This window comes from Lissotriton vulgaris, chromosome 2_1, assembly GCF_964263255.1.
Source record: "Lissotriton vulgaris chromosome 2_1, aLisVul1.2, whole genome shotgun sequence".
NCBI lineage: Eukaryota > Metazoa > Chordata > Amphibia > Caudata > Salamandridae > Lissotriton > Lissotriton vulgaris.
This window is the reverse complement of record NC_141687.1, coordinates 612,397,110-612,421,309: the sequence shown is the minus strand read 5'-3', so window position 1 is coordinate 612,421,309 and position 24,200 is coordinate 612,397,110.

Below are 24,200 nucleotides of genomic sequence, written 5' to 3'. Positions count from 1 at the left end.
AAGCGCATCTTTTGAGTTATTGTTGCAGTGATAAGTTACATAAGCGTTTGGTAGACCTGGGTCCGCTTTCTCCTCTAGAGTTCAGGAACAAGGCAAACCCCTGGGTTAAAACAAGGGTAACCAAAACTGCCACTGGTGACCAAAAGAAAGAGGCCAAAAAGACCCGTAAGGGAAAGATGGTGACCAAAATGTTAAAATAAAGAGTTTTCTAAAGGCTGCAAATGCCTGCTCAGTAGGGAGGGCCCGCAAACTCTTCACAGCCTAAGGGTAGGTGCCAGGGCAAAAACTGGTATCCCAAAAAGGCTTGGTGGTATGATTGTATGGCTCTTGGACACCGAACTTGGAAACCCTAGTTATAAAAAAAGAATGCATCTAGTACACCTGCAGTAAATGCATTGGTAAGTCTACAGATGGGATCACAGTAGGGCCCTGACTATGTCAGAGAGCCTGATAAGGCAACTCTAGTGACAGAGAGTGGAGTGGATATAGCAACCCCGGGCTGTCTGGCCCAGCAATCTGGTAAAATACAGACACAAGCCACATATAAATGAGGTTAAAGTTGAAGCTCTGCAAGATACTGGTGCCAGTGTCACCATGGTGACTGAGCATCTGGTGTCCTCGGGCAAGAACTTGCTTGGATAGACTTATACATTCCTCAGTGCTGACAATCGGGCTAAGGTACATCCAATGGCATTGGTGTCCTTAGAATCGGGAAGGGTTACTGGTCACAAAAGGGTGGTGGTATCTTCTCAGATTTCTGGACAGTGTTTGTTTGGCGATGGTTTGGAGACCTCAGCATGGGCTAAGGACGAAAAGAAAACACATGCAGGCATGCTGGCTATACCTGAATGGGTGTGTGTAAAAACAAGAGCACAGTGTAAAACCAAGGGTGAACAAGAAGTGTTGGAGACTGAAATTATGGACCAACCTTCCAAATGAAAGGGCAAGCAGTCGGGAAAACCAACTTCTATTCAGAAACCAGGTCAAGCCGCCTCTCTTCCAGGAGAAGACTTGTCATACACAGAGAGAACTGAGCCACAGGAGCTTGGGACTTAAACAGTAGGCTTATGGGCCCAGGGGGACCATCTTGGGAAGATGTGTACCAGGAGCAGAGACCCTGCCCCACTCTTGAAAGCCTTAGGCAGCAAGCTGCTGATCAGCAAAAGGGAAGTGTCAGTGGTTCCCACAGGACCTATTGGGAGGAGGAACTTCTTTACACTGAGGCCAGAGACCCCAAAACTGGTGCAACCAGAAGAGTAGTAGTGCCTCAGCATTTTAGAGAGTTTCTCCTAACATTTGGCCCATTACATTTCCCTAGCTGGGCATCATGGCCAGACCAAAACTTGGAGTGGGTTGGTAAACCACTTTTACTGGCTAGGAATGTCCCAGAAGGGGAAGGAGTTTTGTAACTCCTGTACCACCTGTCAAGCCAGTGCCAAGATAGGTAGCCACCTAAACGCTTCCTTAGTGCCACTTCCAGTGGTTGGGGTGCCCTTTGAGAGGGTTGGGGCTGACATTGTCGGTCCCCTTGAACTCCAGCCAGCATCAGAAAACTGATTTATACTTGTGGTAGTGCATCATGCCCCAGGTTTTCTGAGGCAATTCCCCTGAGGCCTAACACTGCTCCTGCAGTGGCTAAGGCCCTCCTTGATATTTTTTTACCAGGGTTGATTTTCTAAAGGAGGTGGTCTCAGAGAGAGGTACAAAATTCATGTCTGCATACTTAATACAAATGTGGACTGAGTGTGGAATGACTTACAAGTTCATTATCCCATACCATCTGCAGACAAATGGGCTTGTTTTAAGGTTTAACAAGACCCTGAAAGGTATGATTAGTGGACTCCCTGAAAAGCTCAGAAGGAAAAGGGATGTCTTGCTACCATACCTGCCTTTTGCTTACAGAGAGGTGCCACAAAAGGGAGTAGGGTTTTCCCTCTTTTAACTTTTTTTTGCTCATCCTGTACGAGGACCACTGTGTCTTGTGAAGGAAGGACGAGAGGCACTCTCAAATAACTTAAGAAGGAGATTGTGAATGATGTATTTGGCTTTCATTCCAGGATAGCTGAGTATATGAAAAAAGCAAACAAAAACCTTGAGGCCAGCCAGGAGCTCCAAAAGCTCTGGTATGACAAGAAGGCTGGTGGTGCCACTGGATTCAAGCTAGCCTGGCTGATGAAGGGTATTACCCAGAAACCGGTCCCAGGATGCTTGTTTCCGGTCAAGGGAAGACCTGGCTTGGCAGTTCGGGCTGGACTGTCCCCATGAGGCACAGGGTCAAGACTGATTTGCATATAGCTGGGTCTGAACTGAGGTGGTGAAGTGAGCTAAAGAATGATGATGAATTCAACCCAGATCTGTGACTGGGGGTGAGTGTCTGAAAAGGTTCAGCGCTTCGCCCATCATCTCCTTGTGTTTACTTTGTGTGCCCTAAATTGGCAGGGTATGTACAGACTTGGGTTCCTTGCTCACTTTGCCACTGGATTCAATGATGCCATAGGTTGGATCTATTACTAAATGTACACAGGAGACACCTTAGAGCATGGATACTCATAGTACGGCCCGGCAAGTCTTCCGTGGCGTCCCGCGGACATTGCAGACATTGTTCCTGTGTTTTAAAAAAAATAAATTAAATAGTGTCAGCATACACAGCTGCAGCAGCACGGACTCCGAGACACTCTCCTCTATGGGGGCCTGGCGAATCACAACAAAGCCTCATTAACAAGTAAATGGTCTTTTAAAGACCTGTGAAGTACTCAGGTGTGACTGTGTATGCGCCCTGGAAGCTGGGGTGAGGTGACAGAGGGTGACAGACAGAGGGTGACAGGCAGAGGCTAACAGAGGGAGGGAGGCAGAGGTAGGTAGACAGGGGAGGGAGATAGAGGGAGGGAGACAGGGAGACAGAGAGACAGAGGGAGGGAGAGGGAGACTGAGGGAGACAGACAGAGGGAGGCAGACAGAGGGAGGCAGACAGAGGGAGGGAGACAGTGGAGGGAAACAGGGGGAGGGAGACAGAGAGAGGGAGACAGAGAGAGGGAGAGGGAGACAGACAGAATGGGGCAGACATAGGGAGGTAGAGGGAGGGAGACAGAGAGAGAGGGAGACAGAGAGAGAGGGAGACAGAGGAGTACAGAGGTAGGGAGACAGAGGGAGGGAGACAGAGGGCGGCAGCAGAGAGCGACAGACAGAGGGAGGGAAACTAAGGGAGGGAGGCAGAGGGAGGGAGCGAGAGGGAGACAGACAGAGGGGGACAGACAGATGGAGACAGAGGGAGACAGACAGAGGGAGAAGGGTGACAGAAGGAGGGAGGCAGAGGGAGGGAGACAGAAGGAGGTAGAGAGACAGAGGGAGACAAAGGGAGACAGACAGAGGGAGAGGTAGGGAGGGAGACAGATGGAGAGCGAGGGAGGGAGACCGAGGAAGATAGAGGGAGGGAGACAGAGAGAGGGAGACAGAGAGCGAGAGACGGCGAGACAGGCAGAGTGAGATAGACAGAGGGAGACAGAGAGAGAGAGGGAGAGAGAGAGAGAGATAGACAGAGGGAGGGAGACTGAGAGAGCGAGGGAGGAAGAGAGAGAGAGAGAGAGAGAGAGAGGGAGTGAGAGAGAGAGAGAAAGATGTGTGTATGCCGAGTCTGGTGGCTCAGTGGAGGAAGGTGTCTGCTGCAGAGACCTGTGTTCAACCTCATGGTCACAGGTTTTTTTTTGCTCTAGCCCCGCCCCCCTCCACTACTGACCCCCCACACCCGTGCGGCCCATGGCCACAAACCACACTTTAAATTTGGCCCGAGAGAAAATGTGTGAGTACCCATGCCTTAGAGGGTCCCCTTCAAACATACCAAGCAGTGCTGTAGTCTCTGACTAGTCTTAGCCAACCTGCCAACATTAGACATGTTTATGATCTCATGGGGTGAGAGTCAGTGCTCTCAGAGGCCAGGAACAAAGCCTACTCTGGGTGGAGGTGCTTCACACCTCCCCCGGACCAGGATGGCTTTCAATGGCGGTAACCTTCAAAGGCGATGCCACTTTTGAAATGCGACCCAGACAGCTCCAGCTAGTGGAGGATGTCTACCTCCCTATCCTACTCCACATTTGGTGGGAGGACAGATGAGAAAAATTGTTAAATTAGGAGGTGTGCCCGCATTCAGCCAGCATCTCCCCTAAGGTGGGTCAGGTGATGTGGGCATGACTTTTCCAACTCCTCCCATCTTGTGATAAAAGGAATTAACCTATCAGGGCTAGTGTAGTGCCCCTTCTCACAGGAAACTTATCACATGGAGGGTGTGGACACCCTAAGCAGAGCTTTCCAAACTCTGTGTCGGGACACAGTACTGGCTCGCCTGCTATGTGTGGGTGTGTCGCATGCTGATGCATAGCTGCCAAGGTTTGAGATTGCTATCATGGTTCTCTCTACAATCAGCGCGCACTTCAAAGGATTCCACTGCATTCAGTAAATACTTTAGTGGAGCCTTTGAAGCGCGGCTGATGGTGATGCTGCTGTGCTTCCAAATGCATTTCTAAAGACGTGTTTTTTGTCTTTAGAAATGTAAATGGGGGACGTTTAAATATCTAAAGGGCTGTCAATAAACAGCAGGAGACAATTCCCAGAGCTTTCTCTGCAGCCATTTGCCCTTTTGGCAAGTCCACAGACCTCTGGCTCCTCCACCTCTCTTAGAGGTCTTACTTTTGTCACAGGGGTGCACTTAGGAAGTATCTTATCATCCATATGAACAGCATGTCCTGTAGAGTGGGTGCGCGCTTTAATTATCGCAGCATTAGCTTATTCTGGTTTTGCACGTTTCAGCACCTCACTGCTTGCTTGTCACACTACCCCGTGAATTGATCCTCATGGGGGTTTTGAACTGATGCATGTTAAGTGTTAGTTAAGTGCAATGGCAGGAGAACTGTATGCCCAGATCTTACATCTGCATAAGCTGTCAGATGGCAGTGGAAACGCAGACCTTGAGCTTGGCCGGTGTTCTGACATCAGCTTGGTGAGAAAACATTCCCAGTGCTAATCCTGCACCTTTTGTTCAGCCACCTGCACAGTATCCATGATGGAGTATTTTTGTATTTATTTCTTTGATTGCATAAGGTAATTAAAATTGTTGCATTACAATAAAACAGAAAGAAAAAGACATCACAATTCATAGAAGTAAATTAGGATCTGGAAAAGTGCAATAATTAAAATGCCAGCATTTGTCATGGGGCTTCTTATGTTTTAAATTAGGCGTTACTTTTTGGGTAGTCCCATAGGAAAGCGTCACCTTGCTGGCTTCAACGCTTGGTTTAATTTCTTTTCTTTTTGCTGATGCTCTTTAGCATGTCGCAAAAAGATGCATGTCTAGAAAGTGTGTCACCGACATGAAAAGTTTGGAAAACTGTGCCCTAAAGGTAGGTAGCCCATTTGGTACTACCGTCACCCCCTTTACCACACCTAACTTTAGTATTTAAGTGGCATCCCTATACCCAGATTTTTAGATTTGAACGCTACAAAGAAGATACGGTAAAAGAAGAGCAGCTGACCAGAGAACAGATGACCTGCTGCAGAAGTTTGGCACGAAACCTGGACTGCTACTTCCAGGACTCAACAATTTTGGTGTGTTGTCTCTGCTGTGAGGACTCGAAGAACCCCAGAGCACTCCCTGCCTTCACTAATCACCAGAGAACTCCCTTGGAGTAGAGGAACTACTCCCCTGCAGACCACCGGCACTGAACCCACAGAGTCCAGTTTACCGACTAGCAGCTCCCCAGTGACTCCCAATGCAGTATTAAAGCACAAAGAGGTACATCAGCTCCGGAGGGTCAGATCTGTCTCTCCACCGAGTTTAAAGACACCAGGACCTACCAGAGCTGTGCTGCAACAATACCCAGGGTTCCAGACCCCCTGCAACCCACACAGAGACAAAGATTCCATTCCGGACACCAACTGCCCATGAAACAAGCTCCCGTAAGGGACGTCATGACCTCTAAGACCCACTTTGTAAGTGGCCCTGCTGTCCTGAATCGTCTCTGCAACCTGCCTGCCCCTGACTGTGAAGACATCTTGATGCATGTTGCCTGACTGACGTATCTGCTCTTCACCCAGCCCGCCCAGCCTGGGTACCGAAGAACCAGCTGTGGTCTTGAGGCCCTTGCAACTTGCTCCCTTGAGTGGGACCCCTATGACTTACCTTTAAGGCCCCTTGTGCAGTGTGTTGTCAGGTTGCCCCCTTCTTCGTAGTGCACCAGCTACCAACGACCTCAGTACCCAGCCACAGCTTATGGCCGAATCTGTGATGCCCCAGCGAATCCGCTGGTGGAACATTGGGCCTGGCCTTGCTAATTACCCAAATCCAGAAGGTGAACCTCAAAATTCAACAATATGATTTATAGGCATTTTTTATTTTCTCCCATTGACTTCAATGGTGTGTAACTGCGCACAGAAGAGATTTATTTTGCGAACTTGAAAAATTCATAAATTGAAATGTACTTACTGTAGAACGAAGTACTCGCTTTCAAAAATTATATAAAAATCAATTATTTTGGAAAATTGGTCTTCTTGAGTGTGTGTATCATTTATTGCCTCTGTGAGGACAGAACAAATGCTTAGCACTGCCCTCTGATAAGCCTAACTACTTGCCCGGATGTATGACGTTACAACGCATACTTTTACCACGCATACCATTACAACGCAGTATTTACAACGCATACCGTTACAACGCATAGCGCTTAGAGATGCTGGATAGTGGTAAGTATAATTTAATATTCCAACTCCAGTCCCCGTGGACACTAGGGAAGGTGTTGGATATAAAATTATACTTATTCCCTATCCTAGAGCGCCCCCCAGCGCAATGCGTTGTAATGGTATGCGTGGTAATGCCTGCGTTGTAATGGTAGTGCGTGGTAAAAACTTTGTTGTAACAGTTGTATACCACTTGCCCACACTACCACAAATAGAGCGTTAATATTATCTACTTTTGCCTCTGTATACCAATCTAGTTTTCACTGGACAGTGCACAGTGTACTTCCATTGTGTGCACTTTATAGAGAGCCAGCTTCCTACAGAGATTTAGAAATTGCTTTTTGAGTTTTTCCCCAATGTTTTATTCTGGGTTCATATTTTACCAACTCAGCTGTTAAAGCACTCTATTTTCATGTTTCAGAGTCATTAGTTCAGACTGAATGGTTTCTATGGCACTAGCTAAATCGTCTACGGTCGAACCAGATACTGGGTTGGGTCATATCCAAAGGATCAAAGAGATCTCCCTCCCCCGACTTCATTCAGGCAGGTAGTTTTTACGTTGGTATGGCTTTCTGACAAGACTCCACTCACCTGCAGATCCAGGACTCAACTAAACCAGACCCTCAACACACTATTTCAACGAGTGCTGGCTGTTTGTTCCAGGGGGGGAAGGGGCTTAGGGAATAGGAAAACAGACTGGAGTTTGCCTGGTGACGAGTGTCACGCAGAACACCCTACGCGCTGCAATGCCCAACAGTCACCCGCAAAGGGGCTCTATGTCAGAGATCTTTTGTTCCAATGCCGTATGTAAAGTGAAGTGCACAAAGGGTCTTAGAGATAAGTCCGAGGGGCCCCTCTTGAGGGAATTTTTATTTACTTAGTCTACTTGTATAGTTAAAAAATTGTGTCCCGCACTAAAAACAGTGATCACTGTGTAGATTAGATTCTTTCTGGTCTTGATGAATAGCCATTTGATCATTTCTGACTAACACAGCAAGAACCATGTAGACCTCCATTTTTGAGCTATCACATTTCTTTCAGTTCCAATTCCATTGGCAGTGTATTGAAAGCCCCTTGTTCACAAGGCGAACGCCCTGCAATATGTTTGACGCTGTATAATTATTTGAAAACATTTCTAAAGTTTTACAGAGTAATGAATAAATAGCAGCATTTGGGACCTTTAGAATAGTTGCCCTAGCTGTTTGGGGGTATGGGGGTGAACTTCCAGAATCTTTTACTGTAAAGTCATTGGAAAAAAACAGCGGTGGTTGTTCAACTTTAATATCGGCCCCTTCCAACACGACTCTGGTGTCTAGCATCTCTGGGTTACTATTGGATTGCAGAACTGCAGATGCGGTTGTCCTATCTGAAGTGGTTGAATCTCATGCTGCACTTGAAATGCCTCCCGTCAGACTGGTAGGCTTTGGAAAATTGGTTCTTTTTGAGAACTATTTTGCTGTCTCTGTAAAAGTTCTTTACTGCAGCGGATCATGGCAGTACTTCACATCCGACATCCTGTGAAAAGTAAGACGGGTTACATTCTCCATCATGAAAATCACTTTTACGGTATCTTGAACATGAAGCGTTTTCTAGGAGCCAAGTATGTGTGCACCCATTGGGATCACATCTACAACACACAGAGAGCTCATTAGTGTGGAATGCATTGACAAATCTGTCAAAGGGACGGTTGCATTGTAGTGCTGTATCAAAAGGTGACATTTCTTAGATATAATCTAGTCTGTCGCTCACAAAACTGCACACTGGAGTTATTCAGTGTATACCTAAAGCAGACTGTGCAGGGTGCAGGTGCTACACAGCTACCCATCACAAATGCAAAGTTATGAAATGCTCCTGGTGTATGGCTACTTCTCCTCCGGGAACAAAACACATGTTACATGACTGAAGACCGGCCCCAGACCAAAACAGAAGACTACATAGTGTTCGATATACAGTATGCCCAAGAGACCGGAGTGCACCAGACTAACTATATTTTTGTGCAACATCCAACTTCTGATAAAAACTGGGAGTTTGAAGGCCCTTCTTGCGTGAACGAATTCCTTAGCACGTTCATGCAGACACAATTCAAAGGCTATACCCTGATGGCCCATAACTCAAAAGTGTATGACTCTTACTTTATTTTGCAAAATATGATTCATGGAAAGATGTCTGTAGAACTCATCCAGGGCTCCAAACAGATGTAAAGGCTGTACCTTTACTTATAAGGTTAATAGATACTGTGAATTTTCTGCCTATGAAATTGAGCAATGTGCCAAAAGCCTTTGGTTGTCCAGGTTGTAAAGCTTATTTACCCCACTCTTTTAACACCTGGGCATATCAGAATGATTAGGGTCCCATGCCACTGCCTGACAGCTAATGGGCCCGATTCACAGAACTCACTGAAGACAAAATCCTAAACTTACTACCATTTTGGTATTCACAGAAGGCAGGTACTCATTTTGGTATTCACAAAAGTTAGGAGTCCTAACTTTAGGACTCCTAAATGCCTTCTGTGAATACCAAAAGTCTTAAAGTTAGGATTTTTCTCAGTTTAGGAGTAGTAAATTTAGGACTCCTAACTTTAGGACTCCTAAATGTCTTCTGTTAATTCCGAAAGTCTTAAAGTTAGGATTTTTCTCAGTTTAGGAGTCCTAAAGTTAGGACTCCTAAGTACACCCTCAGCAGCACAGGGGCAGCCTGGTGCAGAGGTAGTTAGGCCCAATGTTATCCAATGGGAGGCAAGGGGCCTTCGGTTGGTGGCTGCTGGCTAGCAGGCTACGCGGCTGTAGGAGCTGGGCTCCTGGACACTTGTTCAGGGCAATTGGGGAAGTGGGATAGGCCAAAGGTTGCACTGCCAGGGGCACTCGGGCGGCTGGGTGCAGGGTGCTTTTGAGCCATCAGGCGCTCAATGTTATTTAATGGAGATCTTGAAAAGGGAACAAAAACTGCAGGTTCGGGAACGGAGGATCTTCTGGAGTGACCAAAACTTCGAGGGGTAAGTTGGGATCTTGGAGGAAATGTAGGCACCCCGGAGTTGGGCACAGGAAGCCGGGCGACACCGGGTGCAGGGGTTTCTTTGGACGTTGGGAAATCTTACCCTCGGCTGGCCGCGGTTGGGGGGGGTCCCTGGTTCTGAGTCTGCAGGCGACATATGGGTCATCGAGGAGGGTCCTTGGGCATTGGATTCCAGGTCAGAATCACCAGGGGGATGTCCTCAGGGTCTTTGTCCACTCCGGCACAGGAAGGGCTTGGTGGGTGCAGAGTAGGCTGAATCCCAGTTCCTCGCTGGCAACAGGGGTATTGCTGTTTGAGCAGAACAACTCCTCGTGGGAGTCCCAGTCTCTAAGAGGGTCAAGGCAGGCAGGTCCTCTGGGGTTCTCGAGGTTGCTGTCCGTAGGAGATGCCGGGATTTAGCAGGAGCAGGTTCAAGGATCAACAGGCCTGTAGGGCTGGGGCCAAGTCAGTTGGTGACGCCCTCTTGTTAGCCGCTGCACTGCAGATCTTCTTCTTCTTCGTCTTCTTTCTTGTTTCGAAATCGGGATCTGAGGAAGGAAGGTTCAGGGTGCCCCTAAATACTATATTTAGGGGCATTACACGTCGTGAAAGGGCAGGGACCAAAAGGGCCCTGTCCTGGGGTGAGTACACCCCCTATCCTGCTCCTTCTCCGGGGAGGGGGGCTGCAGCCTATCTCTGATTGGGCAGGGCTCCCCATCCTCAAGATGGCCGGAGCCCGGAGTTGTGCTTCACCTCGCCTCTCCCACCTGAGGGGTGGAGTTGGCACAGGCTGGCACACCCCCTTTCCTCACGTAGGGTTTCCCGCCAGTCTTCCTGCCAGAGTGGGGGTCAGAAACGGTGGGGGCCAGTTGCTGAGTACAGCAAGTGGTCTGGAGAAGCTTACAAAGGCTGTATGCCTTTGTAGCTTCCCCCTGCCCATCCTGGGGAGGAGACCTAGCACCTCGCCCAGGATGTGCATTGTTGCAGGCCCAGAAGAGGGGGGGCTCTCCACCCAGGGGTCCAGCAACATGTCTGCTGTGAGGCAGCCTAGGAAGCCTCTCAGACAAGATGTGGATTGTAGGTTAGGTTTCAGGGGTCATCTCTAAGATGCACTCTGTAGTGCATTTTACATTAAATCCCACACTGGCATCAGTGTGGGTTTAATGTGCTGAGAAGTTTGATATCAAACTTGTCAGTCTTCAGTGTAGCTAATATGGTGCTGTGGAGTTCGCAATGACAACCTCCCAGCACCATATATTCTTAATGGCATCACTGCACTTACAGTGCTCAGGAATGGCCCTGGGTACTGTAGGGGCACAGGGCTCATGTACCTGTGCCCACACCGCTGGCATAGGGCACCCAGCTAAAGGGGTGACTGACGTATGCCAGGGTAGTGGGTTTGTGGGCATGGTACACAGGGATGTGTGCCATGTTGACTCTTTGCTTAGTTCTATACCAGGACACTCAGCCTGCAAAGGCAGTGTCTGTGTGTCAGGGTACAGGGCCCCTAAGGGTTGCACAATAAGTGCTGCCGCCCTTAGGGGTCTTCTCTGGTCACAATGCCCTGGGTACCTAGGGTACCATTTACCAGTGGCTGACATGTGGCCAGAGATGCCAATTGGGTTTTAGTGTCAACACAGTTTTTCGGGCAGGAACACAGGCCCTGGGCACCTGATTGGCAGGAGCCCAGAACACACTGAGTCAAAGCACATCAGCAATGCAGCAAAAAGTGGGGGCATACCATGCAAGAAAGGTGGCACTTTCTCACAGTTATACCCCCTAGGTAATTCCAGCATCATATATAGGGACTTTATAACCATAGACAAATATTTTGGGTTAGTTAAATGTCATGTCTATCCAACCAGAAGCTTTACTTCCCTGTACTACCATACAGAGTTGAACTACTGTTCTCTCTGTGTTGAACATGCGCTGAAAGTAAAGAGACTAATGAGTACAGACACACTGACGAGCAAAGGGTGCTCACCGGGACTTGGTGTAGCATTGAGGTAGAGGCGATCCTTGTGAAAGGATATGGACTTGGAAAAATACACACAATTTGGCACTTTGAGAGGACTACAACCCAACTCTTTCCTGAGTATATTAACTATTTTCTCAGAGGCAAGCAGGAGGTTTCGGGGTTTCCAGATTGGGGTATTAACGATACCCCAAAGCAGAAATACATTGATAATTACTACGTGCATGAGGGTATATGCTTGAGACCCGAGTTCATCAAAGTCAACCCCGCCAGATGATAGCTAGCAAAGCTGTGCCTCAGGTCCTTATGGGGAAAATTTGTACAGCGTACAAACTTGTCAAACATGGCCATCATCACGTTTATCGACGACAAAACAGCAGCGCTGTGTTGGAAATACACAGAAGAGTACCCCAGAACTGGTAACAATGTAAACTTAGAGACCAGTTGGTGATGTGCGCTATATAAATTCCTGTACATTTACATTTACATCTTCATTGCCTAATTCACAACTGCTCATGGTCGTTCAGAGCTTTACAATGTGATGGATAAACTTCAGGAACGGTGAGTGTATCATGATACAGACTCTGTTATTTTTGTGAGCAAAGTAGGGGATCCCCAATTCGGTGATTATATGTGCAATTTGACCAGTGAGCTAGAAAAAGATGAATACGTAGTTGAGTTCACGCCATTCAGACGCAAAACCTATTCTTACCAAACTTCTACTAAAATTCTAACAATGCAGTATGACTGAAAGTCAAAAGCATCCCTTTAAATGTAAACAACAGTGTCAAAATCAGTTTTGACAGTCTAAAGGATCTGGTGAATGAATACCAAAAAACAGTGGGAAATTACAACCCAGTCATTGCATGAAACTTTGCGCGCAGTGTGTGATAAAAGAGTCCTGACTAAAGAATACAAAACCCTTCCGTACGGTTATTGAAGGTGCATTAGAGTCTCAGAACCCTGACTATGGACACCAGGTTGCAGCACCTTTTCTCCTGCATTTTAGCAGGCCCTTCAAATTGTGGTAAAAGCTATTTTATAAATAAACCATTAGAAACGGTTCCCAGTGTTTTATCTCAAACCCCAACAATATTGTTTGGCTTTATTCATGCAAGATCTTTATATGGGGATATCCCTAAGGATCAAATTTAGAGATGGTATACTGAATAGTCTCAACAATGATGCACTGTTACCTACAGGCTTTATAAACATGGTGATTGTAGACGACCTTTTGAGCGATGGTGGAGATCACCCTGAGATAGACAATGCTTTCACTCAATATCACCACCATTGCAATCTAAGCATATGTTACTTCATGCAGAACTTGTTTTAACAGGGGTAAGAGCAGCCGTTCTATAGCTCTCAACACCTCATACCTGATTTTATTTAAAAATCCCTGAGACAAACAACAGACATCCATTATTGCTAAACAGATATGCCCCGGAAACACCCAGTTTTTCTTAGAAGCCTTCAACAATGCTACTGATAAACCCTATGGTTACACTGGTCGACTCAAAATCCAATACACTAGAAGACTACAGAATGCGTGCCGGTATTTTCCCACTCAATCTCCCCGTCACTTACATACTTAAAACCAAGCCTAAAGCCTGTAAAAAGAATTGTTTAAAAGTCTCCTATAACATTTACACTCTAGATCATGGGTACTCACAAACTTTCTCTCGGGGGCCAAATTTACAGTGTGGTTTGTGTCCGAGGGCCGCACCGTTGGGGGCGGGGTCAGTGGGGGGGGGCGGGGCTAGAGCAACAAAAAAACTGTGACCATGAGGTTGAACACAGGTCCCTGCAGCAGACGCCTTCGTCCACTGAGCTACCAGACCCGGAATACACACCTCTCTTTCTCTCTCTCCCTCTCTCTGACTCCCTCCCTCCATACATCTCTCTCTGCCTCCCTCCCTCTCTCCCTCCCCGGTCTCCCTCTGTCTCACTCACTCTGACTGTCTCACTCCCTCTCATTCCCTCTCTCTCCCTATCTCACCCTCATTCTGACTGTCTCACTCCCTCTACCTCTCTCCTTCCCTCTCCGTTCATCTTCTTCCCTCTCCATCCCTTCTCCCTCCCTTTCCCTCCCTCTTTCTCCCTCTCCCTTCCCTCTCCTTTCCTCTCCTTCCCTCCCTCCCCTTCCCTTCCCCTCACTCCCCTTCCCCCTATTCCCCCTCCCACTCCCTCACTCCCCTTCCCTCACTCCCTTCCCTCACTCCCCTTCCCTCACTCCCTCATTCCCCTTCCCTCACTCCCTTCTCATACTACCCTTCCCTCACTCCCTCCCTCACTCCCCTTCCCTCATTCCCCTTCCCTCACTCCCTTCCCACACTACCCTTCCCTCACTCCCTCCCTCACTCCCCTTCCCTCACTCCCCTTCCCTCCCTTCCCTCACTCCCTCACTCCTGTCCCTCACTCCCCTTCCCTCACTCCCTCAATCCCCTTCCCTCACCACCGCCCTCACTCCCCTTCCCTCCCTCCCTCACTCCCCTTCCCTCACTCCATCACTCCCCCTCCCTCCCCCACTCCCTCATCTCACTCCCTCGCCTCACTCTCTACCCTTACTCCCTCACTCCCTTCCCTCACTCCCCTTCCCTTCCCTCACTCCCTTCCCTCACTCCTGTCCCTTACTCCCCTTCCCTCACTCCCCTTCCCTCACTCCCTGACCTTCCCTCACTCCCTCCCTCCCTCCCCTTCCCTCACTCTCTTCCCTCACTCCCCTTCCCTCGCTCCCTCCCTCACGTCCATCACTCCCTTCCCTCACTCCCTTCCCTCACTCCCCTTCCCTCACCCCCTCCATCACTCCTCCCTCCCTCCCTCACTCCCTCCCCTTCCCTCACTCTCTTCCCTCACTCCCCTTCCCTCCCTTCCCTCCCTCCCTTCCCTCACTCCCTTCCCTCTCACCCTCCCTCCCTTCCCTCACTCCCTCCCTCAATCCCCTTCCCTCACTCCCCTTATCTCACTGTGCCTCCCGCACTCCGTCGACCTCTTCCCTCTGTCACCCTCATCCCTCTATCGCCCTCCTCCCTCTGTCTGTCTCCCTTTCTCTGTCTTCAATTCCCTCCCTCTGTCTCTGTGCCTCTACCTCCCTCTGTCACCCCACCCTGCCTGTGTCACCCGGGCTGAGACAGCTTCCCCAGCCTGCTTTCCCAGCGCGCACAGACACACAGCCCCACCTGAGCATTTCACAGGTCTTCAAAAAGACCATTTGCATGTCAATGGGGCATTGCTGTATTTCTCACCCTCTTGGCGCCCCTGCAGCTCCACTCTGGCTTCGCCGGAATAAATTGCCTGGCCCCCACAGAGCAAGAGTGTTTGCAGACAGTCTTTGTAAACACGGGTACTATGTCTCATGGTCCGCGGGCCGCCACGGAAGGCTTGCCGGGCCGCTGCTGGCCCGCGGGCCGTACTATGAGTACCCGTGCTCTAGATCATGGCTACTCAGAAACATTTTCCCAGGGGCCACAAAGTTGGTCTGTGATGTGACCAGGGCTTTAAGTGGGATGAAAAAACTGGGGGATCTCTCAAAGGGGCGTGGCCTGTGCAATTAGGGGCGTGGCTTTAAAACACTTACGTGAAAAATCTGTGTTTAGCATAGTGTGCAAGCAACAAAAAAGGTGACTGGGCTGTTCCTAGAGGAAGGGAAAGAAGGGAAGGGAGGAGACGGTCACAAGGGAAGGGGCTAGTGCTCAATTGGAGGAGCACCCCTGGGTATCCAATTTGTTGGATATAAAGGCCTCACACACCCTTGCGAGTGTCATGCTTCATCATCGGCAATGCTCCTCGTTGGGCAGGCGGTGCAATGCCCAACGGGCTCACCTCAAAGAGGGGCTCTTTATCGGAGATCTTTTATCCAACTGCCTTTTGGTGAAGTGAGGGTGAGGGGCCAGGAAAGAGTTGGGGCGGGGCAAGAGGGTTGGCAGTTAGGTGGGTGAAGGGGAATCGCAAAGCTTATTTTGCTAAGATTTTACGCAGTTTTTGTGTCACAAAAGTGCCGCCAATCCAAAGGTACAGTGGAGCCACACAAATATTGCTAAGTGAAATGTCAGCGTCTAAAGACCTGTACTCATGGAATGAGAGAGGCAAATTCCTCTACAAAGGTCAACCCGTTGTTGGATCCCACATCTACGACTTAGTCAAATGTTTTGCCCACCTCAAAACACTATCGCTCCAGAAAGCGCTGAGAGGCTGGGAACAGATTTTGTGAGCCTCTGCGGAACTCAAAATTCTTTTGATAATCGTTGGTAATGCTGAACAGAGGCGACTGCTTGACAGTTTGAAAGATTTGACCCCAAGTACGAATCTATGATTAAACCACTACTTCCTTAACAACTAATTCCTAAACCACGAATGCTGAACCACAAACAATGCTTAACAACTACATTACTAACAACGACTTCTTGAACCACGAAAAATATACAATTAGCTCATTATCCGATTATACCACTCAGTGCTTTTAAATACGCACGTTTTAAATCATTTTACAATATTAATAAATGAATTCCCCAAAAACATTTTAATTATGTCAATACATTTATATTGCCTACCTTAAAACCTTCAGCTTCTACTTCATTGTCCTGGAACGGCAGGGGATAAATGCCCTTTTATCCTATATTCGGGAATCTTCCCTTCTCGCCACTTTCCCTCTCCTTTTCATTTATAAAATCTCCTCCATGTACTACCTCCCCTTTCTTGCTGATAAAGTGGGCTTGTCTCCATTCCCAAATCCTCCTGCCAGAACCAAGACACTGGAAGTAAAACTTTGAAGCTGTTTGCCTGTTCATGCTGCAAACTACTTCCGCCTCGCTCCAAACCAGGAAATAGCTGATCTATGTTGCAGATCTGGTCGGCATGGAACTCTGATGCTGTTATCCTGTCCAAGGAGGCGCCACCTTGTGTGCTTTCTCTGGCCTAAGATTAAAGCAGGTAAGTTGAGAGTGTTTCGGAGCACCTGAGACTGTAAAATAGCATTCCATCATCACAGTTTCAGTTTTTTACCCAGATAGCAATGTAACCACACGACAGATAATCATCTATTTTTTAGATCTCGTATTGGGAAGGGTGTACAGACAGCCTGACCGAGTAGTGAACTAAAAGGAGAAGAGGCTGGCAAAGGTGTCAGCGTGCATTGCGGATGGTGATGGATCAAGAATTGAGATCCTTCCGTGGAGGGGAAACAGCCTTAATCACAAATATTTTACATAGACGCTACTAAACAACACATTTTTACAACTAACTATTTCGTTGTTCATGTAGTCGTTGTTCATGTAAGCCGTGATTTCATCGAGTCGTTGTTCAGGAAAGGTCGTTGTTAAAATTTGTTGTTTAGGACACCTTTGTAATTTACTGACTGCTGCTGAGGATCGAGGGCTCTCCTGGACCCCTTTCTTGCTTCACAACTTACGGAACCCGCTTCGCGGGTCCCGCTGCGCACATGAGTCACTGGGAAGCCTGATTGTGCTGCGTGTGTTGGACCAGGGCTGCGAGCGTGCGGGGCAGGACTTCCAAGACCAGAAGCCTCTGCACACCGCGCCTCTCGACACCTGGCCGCTGTCCCAGTCCACCACGCCCCGCCTGCAATCCCTCAAAGGCTCGAGTGGAGAAATCAACGTGGGACACCTTTGTAATTTACTGACTGCTGCTGAGGATCGAGGGCTCTCCTGGACCCCTTTCTTGCTTCACAACTTGCGGAACCCGCTTCGCGGGTCCCGCTGCGCACCTGAGTCACTGGGAAGCCTGATTGTGCTGCGTGTGTTGGACCAGGGCTGCGAGCGTGCGGGGCAGGACTTCCAAGACCAGAAGCCTCTGCACACCGCGCCTCTCGACACCTGGCCACTCTCCCTGTCCACCACGCCCCGCCTGCAATCCCTCAAAGGCTCGAGTGGAGAAATCAACGTGGGACACCTTTGTAATTTACTGACTGCTGCTGAGGATCGAGGGCTCTCCTGGACCCCTTTCTTGCTTCACATCTTGCGGAACCCGCTTCGCGGGTCCCGCTGCACACCTGAGTCACTGGGAAGCCTGATTGTGCTGCGTGTGTTGGACCAGGGCTGCGAGCGTGCGGGGCAGGACTTCCAAGACCAGAAGCCTCTGCACACCGCGTCTCTCGACACCTGGCCGCTCTCCCTGTCCACCACGCCCCGCCTGCAATCCCACGGACTACCTATTTAAAGCAAGGCCATTACCCGCTAAGCGGGAGCGTCCCGGGAGAAGCCCGGGACAAGGGCGGGACCGTCTGTGGCCGTCCGGGGCCGTAGGAGGCCGGGCAGGGCCAGGTTACTGTCATTTGTTTTTATTCATTGTCCACTGTTCAACATTTTGTCAGTAGTGTACTAAGAGTGTAATCTGGGCCAGATAGTATACTTAGCTCAGTCTAGATATGAGCCATTCCGCACCCCCAGGCGTGGGTGTTTCTGTACTCGGCCCACTTGATAAATTTTTTAAGAAATCTACCAAGGAAGTAGATATGGATCTTCTCCTTGCCGAGAGAAGAGCTGAGCGCCGACGCTCAATTGAGCACCTAAAGAAAATTCCGCTGCCCACCCTATCTGACCCAAACTTCACCCAAGAAACGGCTGCCCAAGGGCTGAGCTCCATTGAAGATGATGTCACTGACATTAATCAAATCCCCAGTATATTTAGGTTTCCAATTATTTCCCCACCGTGTGTTAGTGCTACCAGCGGAGGCCATTTAGATTGTCCCCCTATTGATCATTCTAGCCTCATTGATTTAAACAACCCTGATATCCAGATTACGGAATCCGAATCTCGTCCTACGTTGACCAACCAGTCATTGGTCTGCGTAGATCCTGGCGAGAATCTGTTACCAACGAGTGTGTGTGACGCTGGATTCAAGCCTGACAAGGCTAAGAGGGTTGTGCGTTCCCCACCTAGAAAAAAAAAGGAGAAAGGGCGGGGTAAAAAGGAAAGGCCAAAGTCGACAATCACCTCCCCCGTCTCTACCCAAACCCAACACTGAGCTACCGGTCCCACCCGATGCTGAGTTACCGTTGGTTGACCTACACGATTTGGTTACCCCTGAGACTGTTATTGAAGGGCTTAATGAGGTGTCCTATGCCATCCTAGAAAAGCTTATCAAATCATATATGTTACCTTTGCTGGAGCGTGTTAGGATAATGGGCGACAAAATGGATCGCCTACTGGCGTCCGTAGAGCTAACACATCCCCCTAGCTCTGATAAGGACTCGGGACCATCCATTAAACCACATGGTACAACCCATGTTGCTGGCAATACAAATACTATCTCTAGCCAACAACCTAAAAGTACAACTAATGTAGGCACTACTTCAATTAAAACATCGGCTTTGGCTGTTAAACCTCCCAGAGCAGCTAGCTCTGCCAAAGCGAATCCCGGGGTGGTCGCTAACAAACCACCTACTAAGGGAGTAATGCCTCAGGTAAAGAATGGGGTGGGCAAATCCGCAAACACTAACATTAAATACCATAAATCCCTACCTCGGAGAAACAATGTAGATTTGCCTCCGGATTCTATGAACTATGTTATTGTAATGACGGGTGTGCCACCAGTTTCGGAGGGGGATCGGGAAAATAACATAAGCCTAAAAAACAAAGTCATTTTCTGGCTGAAAACAAATAGACCCCTTCCTGTTCACCTTAATGGGGATATTGTTTCGGTCAGAAGATGTCAGTGGGTGGGGGTACGCCCCAAGGATATAGAGGGGGATATAGTGATCATCAACTTTAGGGACCACAGAGTAGTATCCCATCTCTCAGATTGGTATGTGGGAAGTAATGAGGGAGGGATCTCCACGAGGAACCTCAGTTATTTTTATCCTGAGACCCTGATTAATCCAACTGATCAACCTCATGCCAAAAATACTAAAAGTTCCCTCAAATGGTCCAACTTTACGTCTAGTTTTCATGGACCCCAATTCAACCCTGAGGCACGGTACCGCTCCTACACACAATCTAGCTATAATAGTTCCTTACGAACACCGGGTTGGGCTAAGGTTAAGCCTCAGCCTTTTGGTCCCCCAGCCTTATCGGACTTCCCACTCTATAATAAGACTCTGCACCCTTTGGTTCCCCCCACCCCTGTTTTTCCACAGTTTCAACAGCCCCCAAGTTTCTACCCAGCATGTCAATATCCAAATAGGTTCACTCACCCAACGAGTATTGGAATATCCCGCTGAGGCACCTCTATGACCCACTATCAGGGCTGTCGTCCAATGACTGACCAGCTTTTTCAACAAGGGACGATGAGTCTAACTCTGATTGTATGGGTGTTGGAGTTGTCCTGGGTAATCCACTATGTACTGTTAAAGGTTTTGAAGACCAACTTCATTATTGTGTGAAAGGGTGTATGGTCTATTCAAGAGAACCTGATATATTGGCTATGGTACCCACCTCAATGTCTTCCAAGGACGTCACCACTGAGAGCGTTAATCCAGAGCCAATCACCCAGGTTGGGTCAATGTGTATGCCAATGGAAGGTACGAATAAAGTTGCCCCCGAGCTTGAAGAACCCCTTCCCCAGCCCAACGAATCCCACCCTCTAGACATAACTAAACCGTGTGACCGAGTATGTATAAAGGGTACTACTTTGGGATGTTGGAATATAGCGGGAATTGAATCTCGTATTTGCATTCCTGATTGGGTTGATTTTATCTGTCGAGGCGATGTTTGGTCTTTTCAAGAGACCTGGGCAACCTCACCAGTGTTTCTTTCAGGTTTCTTGAACTTTAACAAACCAGCCATTAGAAGTCATAGAGGTCGGGCCATGGGTGGCCTCACAATCTGGGTTCGCCAATTTGAAGGTGTGTCTGTTAAGGAAGTTTTTATTGACTGTCCAGATATATTGATAGTTAGTATCAAAACAAAAAGTGGGATGGATATACTGCTGATCAATGTATATGCTAGAGGAATCATGGGTGGCAGAGTTTCAACCACCCTTCTCTGTTTGGATGACTTCCTAAGTACTACCTCAAAAGCTGGTCATGTGGTTGTTGTGGGTGACCTAAACACTTGTTTTGAACCTCTAAGTAAAGACGATGGTTTATTAACTGAAGCAGAGGATCTGGTTTGGGGGGTTCCTCAACTTGATATACCCCCGATCAATAAGTGGTCCCAAGCAGCTACATTTATTAAAGGTCTCTGTCTGAACTGGGGGTTACGTGCCCTTAACGGACGAGTAAGCTCGGACAGGATGGGTAAACACACATTTTTCAATGGTAGACATAGCAGTCATATTGACTACATCCTAGTAGATATTAAAATGTGGCCTGTGGTATCGGACATGGTAGTTAAGCCACGTCCAGAAAGTGACCACGAACCTCTGGTAGCGGAACTGAAGGATTTTAGTTTTGCAGGGCCGGTTGAACGACAGCTAAACCCTGTACAGGAGGCTGTCGTACTTACAAATGACATGAGGAGGGTTCGCTGGCCAAAGGTTTCTGTGGATGTGGAAGCACGTAAAAAGATCAGAGCCCTGGTTTCCAACTCACTGATAGAAATTGATAAGTGTGAAAACCAGGAAATGATCAACACAAATATCACAGACATTCATGCTAGCTTGTTTTTGTCTCTTAAATCACTGTTTATTAAGTTTGTTGTCAATAAGGGTAGAGGGAAGGTTAGGAAACCCGCTAATTGGTTCAACAACGATTGCCGACAGACCCATGCAGATCTGTTTAAAGCTTTAAAATTAAAGAACCCAGCCCTAATCAAAGCAAGTAGGAAGGCTTTCAACGATGCTAAACGCTCTGCCAAAGCCGCTTGGGATGACGAGCGTTGGACATCACTAGCTGAGGCCTGCGGCTCTAGGAACCTACAGCAGTTTTGGCACCTTCTCAGATGGGGTTTGTCACAGGATGATCGCCCAAGCCCCGCATCCGCTGAACAACAGAAATGGGTGTCCCACTTTGAGGAACAATTTAGATGCCGCAGCAATACGCAAGATTCCATTAGTTGGCCATTATCGCTAGATTCACTTGAGTTCTCGGCCAGAGAAGTCGAAATAGTCCTGAAAGCTATCCCTAGGGGAAAAGCGCCTGGTCCCGACTGTATACCAGCGGACATATTCCAACAGGACCTTGATCTATGGGTACCATACTTAGTGCGGTTGGTAAATGCACTGGCCATGGGTGCTAGGGTACCTGATTCCTGGGCAGGTGCAGAAATATTGCCTATTTTTAAGAAGGGTGATCGGTCGGTTCCATCCAACTACCGGCCGATCAGTCTTATCGACGCGGTACAGAAGATCATAACCCGTCTTGTTCTTTCCAGGATTCAGGCATGGATAGAGGAGCATGACATCTTTACTCCTCTTCAAGCTGGGTTTAGACCCCACGTGAGTACCCTGGATCAGGCATTCCGTTTCATGCTTTTGCATTGGAAGACGGTCACCTTGGGCAAAGGCAACCTATACGCGGCCTTCGTGGACTTAAGGTCAGCATTTGACCTTGTCCCGAGGGCCGGGTTATGGAAATGCCTATTAGATATGGGCATGCCCCCCACCTTAGTACGACTTATAGTGAACCTACATGCACATACCTTTGCCTTTGTGCGCTGGGGTAAACCGGGTGAGGTGACGGAGAATTTTCCAGTGGCCAAAGGTGTCAGGCAAGGTTGCGTGCTGGCACCCACCCTGTTTTCTCTATATATAAATAGAGTTACCAAGTATTATGACAATTTTTCCACGGATGCCCCAAGTCTGGCTGGAATGAAAATCCCCTTGCTCATGTTCGCTGACGATACTCTCTTGATCTCACGAACCAGACAGGGTTTGCAGAAAGCCCTGTCGAGGTTCGAGAGTTTCTGCAGCGAACATGAGCTAGAGGTGAACGTGTCCAAAACCAAATTTATGGTTCAAAGAGGGCATAAACAAATTAATGCCAGGGTTTCCACGGGGGATACCCCCCTGGAGCAGACAAAGCATTTCACCTACTTGGGAATTACCTTTAGTGAAACTTTGAGCTGGTCCCATCAGGTTGAGCTCATGACCCTGAAGCACCAGCAGCTGGGTGGGGCACTGATTAAGGAACATAAAGGTTCATTTACCAGGCCAATGTCCCCGCTTATTAAGATATATGGCGGTAAGGTTTTACCAGCTGTCTTACATGGAGCAGAACTCTGGGGTGGTAGCAATTTGGACCCGTTAAGACATGCCCAAAATAAATTTTTAAGAATGGCAACAGGTCTGCCTCAGTCATCACCACTAATTCCCCTTTTTTATGATTTAGGGTCCAACCGGTGGAGGACCAAGCAAGACTTCGCCCTCTAACATTCTGGCGTCGTCTATGGACAACGCCGGAACTTCACCACTATGCAAAAGCCTGTTTGGAGGTTAGAAATAGCTTTGGTGCCACAAACATAGGCTGGTTTAGAGACCTTAAGGCTACCCTAATAGCTCTGGGGTATGGAGACCTGTGGTCCTCCCCCGAGTCAGCCAATTTCCCATCTAAAAAGGATTTCAAACAGTGTTATTGGGAATGGGTGACACATAACAGGCACTCAAAAATGTGCTCGAGTAGCCTTACTGGTCTGTTCATTGTTTACAAGGATACGCCCAAGCTGGAAAGGTATTGGGATATTATAACAAAGCCCATGGACCGCAAATTATTCTTTCAATTTAGATGCGGCTCACTTCCTCTTGGGGATTTTACTAAAAAGTGGGGAGCTGAAAGGACGGGGCACTGTCCCAAGTGCCAAGGTATTGGGGAAAGCTTGAATCACTTTTTGTATGTGTGTCCACTATACTCTGCCCCCAGAGCCAAATGGCTTAGGCCGGTATGTAGAAACCTAGGTACCAGCTCGGCTGGTGAAGCAAGTAGAATGTTAAAGACCAATCTGGCCCCTCTAATTGTTGTGGGGGTTGCTAAATTTTTGGGGTGGGCCTGGCTGCTTAGAATTAGGTTCATTAAAAGCAATTTAACGGGGACCTAAAAGATGTGATTGTTTTACAACTAGGCCCAGTATTCTGCTGAAATATGTCTGTATCTGAGCGTTAATGTAAATTTTGTAAATATGTAACAAGAAGCTGATTAGCTTGTCAATGATTTAATACTTGTTTTAATTGCTTTTATATGTATAAACTGTATTTTATGTCTTTTATGATGAACTAATTGAATAAAGACTTCTTGAACTGGTTTGTTGTTTAGTACCGGTGTTGTAAAAGATTTGTGATTAAGGCTGTTTCCCCCCAAGTACTCCAACACCAGTTGTTTTTAACCCCCTCCCTAAGATGCCAGCATCCATTTTTTTCCCTGGCTGTGCCCCGTCTTGTAGCACCGAGGCTCTGCCTCTGGAACCTAAAAAAAACATTCTCCAAAACACATAGTTAAATGTCTGATGTTTCTTCTGACTTTTGAACCTATATAAATTGACGTTTTTCTTCTTTTATTTCTTTAGTCATTTATCAGTATGATGCATGTACTATGAAAGAAACTGTTTTGTAAATAAACCTTTTAACTTTTCAAAGGTTTTAGATTATATTTTTAAATCATTTTAAATGTGTGTCCTTGTGTCAGAA